Source organism: Rhinatrema bivittatum, chromosome 8, assembly GCF_901001135.1.
Source record: "Rhinatrema bivittatum chromosome 8, aRhiBiv1.1, whole genome shotgun sequence".
Classification (NCBI taxonomy): domain Eukaryota; kingdom Metazoa; phylum Chordata; class Amphibia; order Gymnophiona; family Rhinatrematidae; genus Rhinatrema; species Rhinatrema bivittatum.
Genome location: NC_042622.1, coordinates 127,408,757 through 127,421,576, shown reverse-complemented (window position 1 = coordinate 127,421,576; position 12,820 = coordinate 127,408,757).

The window sequence follows — 12,820 nt, the reverse complement described above, 5'->3', positions numbered from 1 at the left end:
CCTGCTCGCGTAAATCCAGGCGGATTTACACGAGCAGGGCTTTGAAAATCCGCCCGTATGTGTATACCCATTTTTTTTTTTTTTTTGTATTTGTGAGTGTTATAGTGAGTGTTTTGGTACAAATCCTTAGGTTTAAACATATCTGAAACCAGGGGTCAGCAGCCACATGGTACAGAACAGTATACTCTAATAGTTCTGTAGATGTAATAAGTAATAGTAGTAGTATGGTGGCATGCAAAACCATTCCTCTATCATCTGCTCTGTCCTGCTGGTACTGTGTTCATTTTCAAAATGTGTATCTCAGCTGTGCTAGTTTTGCTATGCATAAGCAAAAGGCTATTGTCCCCACCTTAGAACCATAATCACATAGACTAAGGGTGTTTACAAGCTGATTCAAGTCCTGGAAAGCCCTAGATAGATCTAGATAGGAAACAGATTCTTAGACTTTTTTCAGAATAAGGATAAATTGTTTTAGGATATCTTGCATAGGTATACTCCCCAACACAGAATTAAAAAGTTTTGGGTGGTAAGCCAAGTCGTTCTAGCCCCTTTGAGAAAACTTTTTCTTAAGATATGAACATATCTATCATATCTTTTATGATTCTAAACAGCTAAGGAGCTTTCTGAATAGTAGAATTTCTATAAACATGATGGGGGGGGGGGGGGGGTTTCAAAGCTATTCCCATGATTTACAATTCTGGATTAGGGTTGGGTAGGTGAAAAAAATGTGAAAAATATGGACAAATGCTTTGCCTGTTTCTTATGGATGGTATTCATCATTTTGTGTTGTACTGATTATCAGCCTCAGTGTTTTTTTAATGGTAATCCTCTGTATTTTGGGGCCTAGAAGAGGTTACTGAGACAAGATTCTTTTGAGAAGTAGTTGGAAAAACTTTTTACTTTTGTAATCCCTGTTTCTTTAACTTTCAAACTCATACTTGACTGAATATGTAAACAACTTCCCACTTTAAAATACCACTTCTTCCTGCTGATCTCAGAAAATGAAATAACATGACAAACATTGTTTAAAAATGTCCTGTAAAAGTTGGATTACGCACTAATCTATGAACCTTGAAACAGGTGCAGTTGGTTCAACCTGGACAGGGGAGCATAAAAAGGAGCAGTAAAAGACTGAATTTTTCTCACTTTTCTTGATTCAGTTCAAATACTGAAACGTCATTGAAGCATTTTTCTGTAAAGCAGAAAAATGCACACGTCATTCCACCTTAACAGGTGTGCCTAGAGTAAGACGCCCATTAACTCTTGCAGTCCTGAGTACTAAAGTCCGTGAAGATTATTAACCCCTTGGGGGCTGGGCATAGCTATTATAACTTTCACCAGAACAAAGCATTTTTATTTGAGCATTTATTTATTTACATTCTGCTTTTCAGGTACTTCAAAGCAGATTACATTCAGGTACTGTAGCAAAGGAAAGGAATGCTGAAACAAAGAAAGACTCGGAGGAGTTAGCAAACCCCAGTGGGTTTTTCTTTACTGTCAACACTGCATGATATGTAAAATTACATCATGTTTCTCTAGGTGAGGAACAACTGTCCAAAAATGGTATAGATTACTAATACGTGAGTGGGACCTGAAATTGCCACACTTCATTTCATTATTTATCTGTACCTACCTCTGTTTTATTACCAAAAATTAAATTAGACCATGTAAGCTTTACATTATACATTTATTCCACTTTGGAGACCCTCATTTGGACAATTTGACTTGCATTCTAACACACTTTGTTAAAATCCTAGGAGAACCTCTGCCAGAACACTGTAAAAACGTATACACCTGACCTCTAAAGCTGTGTCGCCATTCTGATTGATGTGGGATTTATGTGTGTGTATAAAAGGGTTTGTGTCTCTAGAAAACTCAATGTTGTGGGAGCTGCTAAGAGGGGTCAGGATTGCTGTTCTGCCACAGGAATTTACAGAAATGGGCTTCGAAGGGGGTCTCTGATGCCTACCCTGGCAACAAGCCTTAGGTCTGAAACATAGCATGGCGTCAGATCTGAAAGAGGACACCACCTCTGAATCCTGAGCTAAAAGCATCTGGCTGTATATTTAAAGCAGGCCCTGTTTAAAAATGAATGAACTGAAAGGGAGAAAAGAAACAGTGTGTGTATATAATGCAGAGCAGGGCACTGAGGTGTACCACATTGGTTCCTCTCCAGATGCCATCAACCTAAGCTACCAAATATTACAAAGGTAAGAATACCAGGTTCAGTTCTCCTATACATAAACAAAAAGAAAATAGAGGAAACCTATCCCTACTGTATAACAAATAGCATAATACATAAAAATTGTAATCCAATGAAATTTGTTACACGATTATATAAAATATATTAAACACTTCACAAAAATACATAAAGACACACCTAAATCAGCCCAAGCCATTACACCACTGTGAAGATATCTTCATGGTCCAATTTTTTGTATTATAGTGTGAATTCTATCTTTTCACTGAGACACATTGGATCACTTTACAACCTGGGAAACAGCACTACTCATCCAAACCTGTTAATAAAAAGGAATATTTTCAATATTTTCAATATTCTTAACATCTTCAGTATGCTATGACGGTAATTTTCAAATCAGCGTGCGGGCACACTTTGCCGCGTATATGCCATCATGCCATCACACGCCCAGATATGTGGCCATTTTATAACTTGCACATACATATGCATGCATGTTATAAATCAAACTGGTCGCACACCTTTATGCAGAATTGTAAGTATGTGCACGTGTCCAGGTACATAAATGGGGTTTCTATCGCATAAGTCAGGGTATTTTAAAACCAGTGCGCATCCACGCCATGACCAGTTTCACTAGTTCATCTACCAGTTCACCTAGGGACAGATTTTAAAAGGTACATGCGCGGTGTACAATTGTGCGCGCTACCTTGTCAACATTAAATTTCAGCTGCCATTTGGATGCTCAATCTTCCAGTCTCGCAACTCAATACATTGGTGACTAGTTTCTGAGTGCTATTGAGTTAATCCAACAAATAGGTCTCACCTGCAGCATGTTTTGCAGACCCTTATTTCTACCCAGGATAATTTCCAAAGGCATTTCTCAGAAATATCCTGCCAGATATGCAGGTAACTTATAAAAAATAATACATAAATAATAAATAATATAAACATGTACTGCCTGATATGCAAATGGAAAAACATAGCAGTCACAATAGTTTAATGTACTGAAATATAGCAAAAGCAGATTAGTGAAGAAGAGGGGATACGTTATTTCACTGAATGAACCATAAGAAAGTTAATGGTTCATTGAATTAGTGTGGTAAACTCTCTTTGAAAATGTCTGATGCAAATATCTCATATCAGCAAACCTTTAGGGTTTGAGCAGTGTTGTATAGTGTTGCTTGGTTAATTTGTTAATTGTTTCTTTAAGTTCCCCACAGTGCTAATTGTTGGATGATCACCAACAAAATGTTAATGTACTGTTCTTATGGCATTTGTAGATAGCTGTTAGTGGAGACAAGTTGATACTCTGACCCTTGAAATTCTCATGCAATATATTGGTATAAGACTTTGGAGCTCCATGTTTAGAGCTGTTGTGAGTCCTTATTAAAAAAACAAAACAAAACAGTTTGTTAGCACAATGTTGAGTTAATAAGTTATTACAGGTCTGCAGCAGTTAAAATTTGATGTTGATTCCCTCAAATTGGCAAACTCACATAAAATCTGTAGAATTTCTCAAATGTCTCTTACCCTCCAGATTTGCTGGGAAAATTTTCAACAAACTTAATTCTGCAAATGTAGGAAATCTAAAAAAAAGTCTGCCAAATGTAAACCAGGTTGAAATTCAGTCAAAATTGTTTGATCTCAAATTTTCTGCACATCTCTAGTAAAGAACACATCTCATTACATCTATCAAATAATACGCAAAATTAAAGGTAAGCCCCCGCCCCGCAACTACCATAAGTCACCAACTTCTAAGCATTATTTAACATCTTACAGGATAGCTGTTCTTTCTTTGGATTGAAACTATGTATACTGCAGGGGCATCAATAACTTGTCCCAAGTCTAGTCACAGTGCACCAAGTCCTAGGGGTGTGCATTCGTTTTGAACTTAAATGGAAAACGCAACTTTTTTTTTTTTTTTAACTTAAAAAAATGATGAGGCGTAAACAATCGGATTTCCAACGTATTCAACATAGCTATGTTGAATACGTTGGAAATCGCGATTGTTGATCTAAATAAAAATTTAAACCCCCTCACCCTCCTTAATCCCCCCCCCCAAGACTTACCAAAACTCCCCAAGCTGGCCAAAAGTTCCGTGAGGGTCCGGGAGCGGACGCGTGGGGAATCACGTGACGTCGGCGTCACTCCGACGTGACGCCGACGTCACGTGGTCCATCGCGGTTTCGCTCCGGGACCCCTCGTTGGACCCAAAAGGCACTTTTGGCCAGCTTGGGGGGGGGCCTCCTGACCCCCCAAGCTGGCCAAAAGTGCCTTTTGGGCCCAACGAGGGGTCCCGGAGCGAACCCGAGGGGAATCACGTGACGCCGCGTCACGCCGACGTCACGCCGACGTCACGTGATTCCCCTCGGGTTCGCTCCCGGAACCCTCGTTGGGCCCAAAAGGCACTTTTGGCCAGCTTGGGGGGGTCAGGAGGCCCCCCCAAGCTGGCCAAAACTTCCTTTTGAGCCCAACGAGGGGTCCCGGAGCGAACCCGAGGGGAATCACGTGACGTCGGCGTGACGCGGCGTCACGTGATTCCCCTCGGGCTCGCTCCGGGACCCCTCGTTGGGCTCAAAAGGCACTTTTGGCCAGCTTGGGGGGGTCAGGAGGCCCCCCCAAGCTGGCCAAAAGTTCCTTTAAGCATAATTTTGAACAGTGTTTGAATTTCATGAAAAGATGCGATCAATATTTGCAAGTTAATCAAATGCAACTAGTTGAACTCTTCCACAATTTAATGACAGTTCAAGAGAGCTGGCATACTCAACATGCTGCTAGAAGTGTTTCATGTATGAACGCTTAAAAAGTTAATGTTGCTTCCATACTTCAGATGGATGAAAAATATTTGCCTACCATCTGCCAAATGTGAGAGTAACATATCATACTCAGGTAAAAACAAGATGCAGACTTCTGTAGATTTTACACTGAAAATTTTCACTAAATCTGCACGAGGGGAGTAGAAATATGGATTGCTTATTCTCATCTCCTAGGAGGCAGGATGGTTCAAGAAGACTACATGTGAGCAAGGTTTTAGTCTTTTAGATACTTCATTGTTGTCAGACTAGAAATATGTTAGGCAGTGATCCTGTCTTCTTCTATCTCCTCTCTCCCGAGTCTATACCTGCCCCATAGATCCCATTCTAGGATGCTTCACTCTGAAAGACAGGGGTTGTATGGAGAATCAAAAGATAAAGCTATAGAAAGAAGAATGTTCCCTCATCTATTCTAGGAGTGGGAAAAATAAAAATTTTCTTTCATTTTTCATTTTATTTTGGGGAGCTATTAACCTACGTATTTTGTTTCATTTAATATTTATTTCAATTATTTCATTTAAAAAAAATGAAATAAACATTTTTAAAAAATGGAAAAAAAAAGAAACTGGGTCTCTTGAGACCTCCTATTCCCATCACCCATCCCTCCCACCCCAAAAATGCCAGGGCCAGGATCTTTTCCCACCCCCACTTACCTGGTATGGGGGGGGGGGGACCTCAGCCTTCTGAAGGCCTAGGCCATGGTAGGTTGGCTGCCTGGGTTTGATGCCAGGGCCCAGTCTGGAGGTTGGGTCTTCACCCCCTGGGTCTAGGCCAGGGCCCAGTCCCAGACTAAAAATTGGGGCACGGTGAAGAAGATGGATACAAATGCCTGGGCTTCAGACTATGCCAGGGTCCTGATACCTAGGGTTTGGCCTGGATTGAGGCCTGACACAGCTGGCCAAAAGTTCCTTTTGGGCCCAACGAGGGGTCCCGGAGTGAACCCGAGGGGAATCACGTGACGCCGCATCACTCCGACGTGACGCCGACGTCACGTGCTCCTTGCAAAGGAGTTCAGGAATGGCGTCCTGACCCCGCTGGACCACCAGGGAGTTTTGATAAGTCTTGGGGGGGGGGGGCGGGATTAAGGCGGGTGAGGGGTTTAAATTTTTATTTGCACATATGGACATAGACTCAACTTATGGAATTCTCCATATGTCCATATTGACCGCAAATGGGACCCCCTTTCGACTTATGGACTTATGAACTTAAACTTTGGTCTGCACATCCCTACCAAGTCCTGGCTTTCCTCTTCTGCAATATTAATCTTGTTCCTGCTCCCTTCCCCTGTCCTGATTGTTTTCTTCCCTATCTTTGCCCGCTGCATGTCCTGGCTTGGTTTTGTAAAACCTGGGCTTTTTCCTATGGCATGCTAGCTCCATGTCTTCATATCCTCTCACACCTTCCATGGCTCATACAGCTGTGCTATTTGAACAGTGCAGAGCTCCTGAGAGAGTGCCATGTGGGTTCAAATCTCAGCTGTATAAACTGCACAGGCCACAAAAATAAGTGATGAGGGACCAGCGTGCTGCAGGAAGAAGCATGGATTTCACAATGCTGGGCCTGGATTGTAAGGGGAACTGAGGAACAGGCAGGAGCAGGGGAAAATGTAATGCTCTGAGAAGGGAGAGCTGATGACTCTAGGAGATGGATAATGGAGGGAGGGACTGGACTCCCAGATTTGGATGGTGATTGGGTGGGCAGGGAAGGAGGAGACAAATGCAAGGACATTTAGATTGGTGGATAGAAAGGAAAAGAGATGAGGACTCCCAGAAAGGGTGAGGGAAGCAGAGATGGGTAGGGGAGAGTGGGTTTTTAAAGATGGTATGTGGATTTAGTATGAGAGTAGGGAGGAGGAGGAGAGTGAGAACTCCAGGGTAGCTGAAGAGAATGGAAATTGAGCAGAATGGGGTTGAGTTGGAACATAAGTGTGGGCATTTCAGAAGAGCTGGGAATGATGAGATGTGTAGAAGAAGGGGGTTAAAGGGTGAGGAGGGGTCTATATATGGTTTGATTGAACTGGATTGCTGGTGAGAGGATGAGAAACATAGGAAAGGGGGAAGAGGGTGGAAGTGGGTGGAAATGGAATTAAGGAGGAAATGAAGTGAAAGAAAGGCAATGTTAGACTGGGTAGGGAGTAACAAAAAGGGTCTGGAGGCAGAGGAAGGGTTGAGAGGAGCAAGGAGCTTGGCTAGTGAAGGGATAAGAGGCACAGGATTGTAGATGAGTGCTGGGGAGGGGTAGGTACAGAGGGTGGAAATGGGGGGGATAAGAAGAGGGTGAAAGACTGAGAGATAGGCTAAGGAAGAAAAAAAGCAGAGAATGGAAGTACTGAAGAGGGGGGAGAAAGTGAGGAGATGTAGGGACCCCACCAGCAGCAGGCGCCCAGCACCAGCAGCAGGAAGGAGGAGAAGAGCATTGCAGGAGCCTGAAGGCAGGGCCAGTGAGCGTCACAAAATCTTCGGTCAGGAGGCCCGCCCCCCCCCGACGTCATCACCTCAAGCGCTGGACCTACAACTGAGGCATGATCAACAGCACCCACGCCGCGAGGGACCCCACCAGCATCAGGCGCCCAGCACCAGCGGCAGGAAGGAGGAGAAGAGCAAGGGCAGGAGCCTGAAGGCAGGGCCGGTGAGCGGCGCAAAATCCTCGATCAGGAGGCCCACCCCCTCCCCAACATCATCACCTCAAGGGCTGGACCCTACAACTGAGGAGCGACCACCAGCGCCTGCGCCGCGAGGGACCCCAGCAGCAGCAGGTGCCCAGCACCAGTGGCAGGAAGGAGGAAAAGTGCAAGGGCAGGAGCCTGAAGGCAGGTCCGGTGAACGTGCGAAATCCTCGGTCGGGAGGCCCCTCCTACCCTGATGTCATCACCTCAAACACCGGACCCTACAACTGAGGCACGACCACCAGCACCCGTGCCGCGAGGGACCCCACCAGCATCAGGTGCCCAGCACCAGCGGCAGGAAGGAGGAGAAGAGCAAGGGCAGGAGCCTGAAGGCAGGGCCAGTGAGCGTCACAAAATCTTCGGTCGGGAGACCCGCCCCCCCCGACATCATCACGTCAAGCGCCGGACCCTACAACTGAGGCACAACCACCAAGCGTCTCGTGCCGTGCGTCACGCGCTGAAGGGGCACGACAAAGGGGCACTCCCCTTTGTGCAAGCCTTAGTGCTAGAATGAATAAGCACACCAAACCTCAAAAACGTTCCTCCTAAAATACAAAGGAAATGGCAAACCTTCAACCCTTTGACTACAGCAAGAACCACAGAAAGGATCTAAACTTAGAAAACCATCAGAACGACAAAAGCAGGAAAACAATGAAAAACCACAAATATCAACACTCTAATTTAACTCACAATAACACTAAGACAAACAGCAGTTACTTAGCACTATCATTCATGCTATTCAACGCTCAATCCATAATAAAGAAAATACCCATCATCAACGACCTACTTCAAGATGACAAGCCAGACTTCATAGCAATCATGGAAGCATGGATAAAAAACACAGACACAGTACTAATCAACCAAATCAACAACCCTATCTACAAAACGTTTTCAATACCCAGACCAAAAAAGAAAGGAGGAGGCCTAATGCTAATCATCAAAAAAAACCTACAGATGAAATTACTCCCAACTAACACCTACACCCCACTGGAAATTGCACTATTCAACTCACCTAAACTACAAATCTGTCTTATATACTGCCCCCCTAAGTCTCTGGATCGGACCTGCTCACCACTTATAGAATTCTTCTTGACCAAGCTATTAACAAACCCATAATCATCTTAGGTGACTTCAACATACATATAGATACCTTACCCCACTCCCCCACATGTTCCTCAATCATTGATACACTCTCATCCCTAGGCCTTACTCAAATCATCAATGGCCCAATGCACAAAGCAGTTCACACCCTAGACCTTGTCTTCATCAATACTGATATATGGACTAACCTCCAAACAATGATCACGAATATACCCTGGTCGGACCACTCTATAATCCACTCCAATTTATATTCAAACCGTAAATTTACTACAATAAAAACCCACCCAAATCCTTCTCATACCGACCACCTATTTGTATCAAAACACTTCAAGAAAATTTACAAACAGAACTAACAAACATAGACCTATCTAACGCAGAGAATGCAACTTCTCTGCGTTACTCACTCTCACTAAAACAGCTGATAAGATAAACCCCATGAAAATGAAAACTATAAAAAACCCAAAACACCAGAACCAATGGTACAATGACAACATCAGATCAGCCAAACGTGAACTCAGAAAAAAAGAGAAAACATGGAGAAACAACAACAAAACAACCACACTACTTAACGCATACAGAGCACACATAGCAGAATACAAAAAACTTATCCACAAAGCAAAAAAAGACTTTTACTCAAATAAAATAAACAAATACCAACATAACCCAAAGCTGCTTTTCAATATCCTAAAAAGCCTAACTAAGGGCCTCATTTTCCAATATCGCATTAGGGGGCGTTACCAATGCAAATCAGGCTTCTTTCGTGCAGTGGGGAAACATCGCGTGCGGCGATGTTTTCGCCATTCGCGAAAACATTAGCGCAATTCACAATGTTTTCCCAGTGTGCGATGATTCTTTGGGTGTTTCATCGCAGTGCACGATATTTGCCGGTTTTTCATCATGGGCCACAATACTTCCGGACAGCCTGTTTCAGGCTCTGAGGAGAGAGAGAGAGAGAGAGAGAGAGAGGAGAGAGAGAGAGAGGTGGGGATTAGGTATGAGCGTCGGGGGTTGGGGGCCACTTTCGCATTCCACATGAGACCTACGGAAAGAACAGTGGTCTCTAGTGAAGATTTGCTGGCCGTCGGAGTGAGGAAACTCACTCCAAGAGGAGATTTGGGCAACGTTCTCTCCACCTAGCTTGCTGGATACTCTACCTGGGCAACAACAAGCTAGGTGGAGAGAACGTTGCCCAAATCTCCTTTTGGAGTGAGTTTCCTCACTCCGACGGCCAGCAAATCTTCACTAGAGACCACTGTTCTTTCCGTAGGTCTCATGTGGAATGCGAAAGTGGCCCCCAACCCCCGACGCTCATTACCTAATCCCCACCCCGAGTTAGTAGGTGGCCCTCCCATAGGGATTAAAATACCTGTCTAGGGCATAGGCACTATAGTAAGGTTCTCTCTCTCTCTCTCTCTCTCTCTCTCTCTCTCTCTCTCTCTCTCTCTCACAGCCTGTCCGGAACTATCGTGGACTGCGATAACCCTTTACTGGCCCGTAGCGCAGTCCATAATGCGAATTTATCGCACACGGTAAACTGCTTGGAAAATGAGGCCCTAAATCATCCAGTGATGACCAGTTATCAACAACATCCAGGATCACAAGTAACAATTTCGCAGAATTCTTTAACAAAAAAATCAAAACCTCATAAATAACAACCTCAACAACAACTCGCAAAACCAGAACATACAGAACATTCAAACATCAAGTTGGCCCAACTTTGATGCAGCATCATCACTGAAAATCCAAATTATCATCAAAAAAATGAACCCAGCTAAACACCCTATTGATTGCATATCCATAACGACGATCAAAACAATCAAACCATCAATAACCAAAATGATAACTGATATCATAAACCTATCCCTCACTGAAGGAAACTACCCAGAATGCCTAAAATCAGCAATTATCAAACCCATACTGAAAAAGAACAACCTTGATCCAGATAACCCACTGAACTACCGAACCATATTAAACCTAGCCTTCATTACCAAAATCGTCCACTCTCGACTCAGCGACCACCTTGAAGAAAACAACATCCTACTACCCATGCAATTTGGCTTCAGGAAATAAATGAACACAGAGTCACTACTACTATCATTAAATTGCACTATACTCAAAGGTTTTGAAAATGACCACAGATACCTTTTAGTCCTACTTGACCTATCAGCAGCCTTTGACACGGTAAACTACTCTATCTTGATTGATCATCTATCAGAAATAGGTGCAAAAGAAAAAACCCTACAATGGTTCACATCCTATCTATCACAAAAAACCTACCAAGTGTAGATCAATGACACCCTTTCAAAAAAAAATAAACCTAGACACAGGAGTTCCTCAAGGCTAGGCTCTATCAGCGACACTCTTCAACATTTACCTGCTTCTGATATACCACTTCCTTTCAAACCTTAATTTGACCCACTTCATATATGCGGACGACATACAAATATTAATCTCAATACACAACTCGTTGGAAGAAACCTATAAAAAACTAGCCACTTACCTAAATAATATAAAACAACTACTAACCAACATGAAACTCATCCTAAACTTCGATAAGACTGAAATAATCATACTGGATAGAAAAAACAACACTCCTCAACTACTACCACTCAATCTAATGAACCAAAAAATGGCAATCTCTCCGGTCAATCATGCCCGCAACCTTGGAGTCATAATTGACAAGGAACTTTCCTTCAAGAACCACATCACAACTAAAATCAAGAAAGATTTCACAAACTCCTAACATTGCATCAATTAAAACCTTTCCTCTCCCCCAACGATATCAGATCAGTCCTTCAACTACTCATCTTCTCCAACCTGGACTACTGTAACTCCCTACTATTCAACTTACCGCTTAACACCATCCAACCACTCCAAATCCTACAAAATGCAGCAGGAAGAATACTTACTGGATCTAAAAAACATGATCACATTACTCCTACATTTATATCACTACACTGGCTCCCAATAAAATGTAGGATCGAATATAAAATACTATCCATACTACACAAAATAATATACGAAAAACAAACTGGCTAAGTTCATCCATAAAATTGCATTCTCCAAACAGAAATCTCAGATCAGCAAATAAAGGAATATTAAAGATTCTACCTGCTCGTTCTAAACAACTCACCTCAACTCAAAAGAGAGCAATTTCACTAGGAAGCCCTAAACTCTGGAACACCCTCCCAATCGAACTCAAACACAAGAATATTTAAAACTTTCAAAAATGATCTAAAACCCTAGATGTTCACCAAAGCCTACCAACTCATCCAATGACTCTAAAACACCACTCCCTCCTAATGACACTAGGCAAACTTGTGAAACCAATACACGATGATAACATAACACTGAACTGAAACTTGTACAGACTAACCTACGAACTAAATTTATAGAAAGATAATATCTATGTTAACAACCATATGAACCTTTTGGAAACTCTGTTAAACATCGAAACTTTGTAAACCGTTGTGATGGTGAAACCGAACGATGGTATATAAAACTCGATAAATAAATAAATAAATAGAAATGTATAGGGAGGTAGGTGAGAGGTGAAAAGAGGGATATTGAGCACTAAATAATGAAAGAGGGAAATAAGAAGGGATGAAATCTAGCTGTGTTTAGAGGCAGAAAAGACATGAAAAGAGAATGAGAGTAAAAGATCAGTACCAGGGACAGAGGCAGGGCAGGAAGTGATGAAGACAGGATGACATAGTTAAGAAAGAAAAAAGAAAGGAGCCTCTGGAAAAGAACATATTTATTGATTTGCATTGGATTTTGCACCTTTTCCTGTTAGTCACAAGGCAGATTACATTCAAGTTAGGAAAAGAGAGACAAAAAGAAATTGAAAAAGATATTGAGACCAATGCAATTCGAAAAATAAAATGCCCAGATGACAAAGATAGAAGAAAGCATTTTATTTTCATTTTATTGATTGGAATGTCAGTTTTGGGGATGTGCATCTCTTAAATCTTTATATTTTGCCCAGTAATAGAGGAAAGAGGAGAAACGGAGGGATATGATACTGACTTTTAAATACCAGAA